Raw genomic sequence first — 3,171 nt, 5'->3', positions numbered from 1 at the left:
GTAAAGGATGACCACTTTCTTGTTACATGATAAAACAGCACTTCAATTTTTGGACCACGTAGTACGATTTTAAAGATTATTTCCATGATTAAAAAGAAGAGAATGAACCAGAGGCTGCAAACCTGTCTAGAATATATGTATTGTTAGCCCACAGAGTTCATTTTACAATTTTAAAGCATTTACAAGATTCCACAGTGGGAGATTTCATATAAAAATTTCTATCAATGCTGGAAAAGGAAAACAAACTAGCGTCACAGTCCTGCAATTTAACAACGGCAGTGAGACTCGCACTTGAGTGAGCATCAGAATCCCTTAGCCATTTGGTCATACACAGATCTGAGAACTTCAGTGCAGAGTTTTTGATTCAGTAGCAAAGGTGGGATCTGAGTATCTGCATCAACAACTTTCCCAAGGCACTGAGGGTGCAGCTCAAGGGACCACATTTCGAAAACCATGAACAAAGCTATGGAGTGCAGCTCTCTCCTCAGGAGGGGAGCATTCTCTCTGGGTTCCATAATCCCCATCATTCCTTATTGTTCCCATGCCTCCATCCCTCCCCCCACATACTTCCATCCATAAGGATTACTCACCTGGTAAGACGGAGCTGTGACCTGTGGGGTGGGCTCACAGTAAGTGTTCAAAAAAGGTAGCTTGCTCTTCTATGACAATTTATCAGTTAAGTATTATTATTCCTTTTTTAGCAGTGAAGATATTCAACTTCAGCTACAGAAAAGTGACTTTCTCAAAGAGAAATAGCTGAAATCTGAAGGAAGACACTTGTCTGTTAGTTAAGTGTCCTCAGTTATTTCAATGCCACTAATACACAAGCATACAAACACCATCGAGACAAATTTATTTGATATTAACATACATGATGCATTGAAGATTTTGGACATGGCTTCATGAGTGTCAAATCATATTTACAAGAGTCGGAGTTGTATCCCAGCAATTCTCGCAGCATCCACACAGTCCAGGTTCCAATAGCTCTCGAAGAGATGGTGGGGCAGAGGGTGAAAATGTAGTGAAGAAGAAGATTAGGACAAGATCCTGGATTCAATCCCAGGCTCTACAGTCACTCCAGTCATAAGGAGATTTTCTCCTGCATTCTTTCCTCCCTTCCTCCAATGTTCATGGACTGTATCCTTTGTGCCAGGAGCTGTGCAAAGTTCTAAGGATAAAGAGAAAACTTGCTCTCAGGTTGCTTAGAGCAGACTGGATGAGACAGAAGTAAAGCAAGTAGACCCATGGGGGGAAGAAAAGAAGTAGATTTCTGCTGAGAAAGGTAGGGCTGAGAAGCAAGAGGAAAAGGCTGAATATTATCACAAGCAGCCAGAGCTCAGCCCTGACTGGCTGCTCCTGGGACTTCAGCATCTCAGAGCCCAGTGCTCATGATCTCTGCAAAAGGGGAGGAACTTGTTGATCGACATCGCTGAAGCCCTGGACCTGGACAAGGTATACCTGGTCCTAGACCATCCTAGAAATGAGCAACCACAGTCCTCTCAGGACCACGATGACCACCAAAATATTCAAAGGAAGTGAATTTTCCAAGCCAAGGTGGAGCACTGAGGAGTACTATAGACCTACTCTGTAGGGTGGCTGACTTAGTGATCCCCTCTGAGAAAGGAGAACGTAGTAGTAAGCTCTGGTTATCAAGCTGGTGCTTCTATAGCTGGCCTTTTGCCAAGCTGGCCCATGGAGGATATGCTCAGTCCATCGTTTCAAGGACCCTGCAGCCACTTCCCCTGGGAGGCAGCAAGGAAAAAAAAATCACTGTGGGAGGTTTTGAGGAGTATGTGCCCTCCAGAACTCCAGCTCTTTCCCCAGCCTGTCCCCCACCCCATGCCCTGCCCCCTGTCTTACCCAGAATAGGATAGCACCACCAAGGGTCTTAACACAGCCCCACCCACCCACAAAGACCCACCCATCTTTGTTCTTAACATTTTAGCTATGATATACAAAGGTCTCCCAGAACCTGAACTTGGCATTGTAGAAGTGTCTGATTATTTTCACCTTGCAGGGACCCATGTATGGAGGCTCCAGGGAGATGTAATGCTGCAGGGCTGTAGGGAGGGGAGGATCTCTGTGAAATCTCTGTGTAATAGGTCATCATAGCTGGGTCTAAAAGGTAAAAAACAGAAATCGCCAGTATGTTTGCAATAGAGAGTGAAAAGAGTGCAGAGGTGTGAATGTGAAAAGGCTTTATATATCTTGCCTTTTAGGGCATTATTATTAATATTTTTAGGTTTCACAATGACAGGGTAATATTGTAATTAATTACATGCTGTTACTGAACATTTATAGATGAATTGGCATGACACATTGACTACCTGCAAATAGAAAAAGAATAAAGGGTATATATTAAGAATATTCTCCACATGTTGATCATGATTGGAGCTGGACAATGGTCCATGACTTTATACTATTTTCTGTACATGTGTGTGGTTGAAAGCCTCTACAAAAAAACAAGAAAGAAAGTGTGAAGGCATCATGATTTAATGGAAAAAGCCATGGAAGAAAGCCCACTAATGTGTTTACTCTGGTTACATCATGGGCACTGGAATAATGAAATATTGAGGGAATATTGATACTATGACTTACATGAGAATAATTAATTTGGTCTTCTTCCAATTCCTGAAATAGAGCTCCTAAAACCACTGGATTTCCTAAGAGATAAGAGCACTATAGGAGTCTTTTGTCATGTGAGGGAGGTGACTAGTAAAGGCTAAATTTAACCTTGGAATGGAGGTTGCTTGCCTGGGTAACCAACTCCTGATTAAGGAGTGGAGTTTTAATTTCCATTTTCTGCTTTTCCCTGCCACCACACATCAAGGAAAGGAGGAAGTTTGAAGAGTAAATCCATCACAAATGGCTAAAGATTTAATGAATCATGATTTTTTATGAAGCCTCTACAGAAACCTCAACAGAGCAAGTTATTCATGTAATTCTAATGAACTGTGATCCATCCAGGCAACAATATGTGTACACATTCCAGGGTCACCTGGACTAACGCAGCCGCCTGCCCAGGGGCCTCAGTCTCTGCCCTTCGCCCCCTAGAGGTCACTCTCCACACTGCAGCCACAGGGACCCTGTTTCACAGTGAATTCTATCCCATGGCTCCCCTGTCCACTGCCTCTCTGACTCCCCAGCTTTCTGAGAGTCAGATTCTGATTC

At 43.2% G+C, this 3,171-nt stretch overlaps 1 long non-coding RNA gene across 1 annotated transcript; it reads right to left on the bottom strand.

Annotated features, from left to right (window-relative positions):
• Window positions 1–836: 836 nt before the first annotated feature.
• On the bottom strand, window positions 837–1,867 carry LOC145531675 (uncharacterized). Its single transcript, XR_014072651.1, has 2 exons — window positions 1,585–1,867; window positions 837–1,168 (listed from the first exon to the last, which is right to left on the bottom strand). It is a non-coding gene; the product is annotated as an uncharacterized LOC145531675 (long non-coding RNA).
• Window positions 1,868–3,171: the final 1,304 nt, after the last annotated feature.

This window comes from Giraffa tippelskirchi, chromosome 13 (assembly GCF_054371585.1).
Source record: "Giraffa tippelskirchi isolate mGirTip1 chromosome 13, T2T-mGirTip1v1.2.pri, whole genome shotgun sequence".
Lineage (NCBI taxonomy): Eukaryota > Metazoa > Chordata > Mammalia > Artiodactyla > Giraffidae > Giraffa > Giraffa tippelskirchi.
This window is presented reverse-complemented; position numbering and strand designations above follow the sequence as displayed.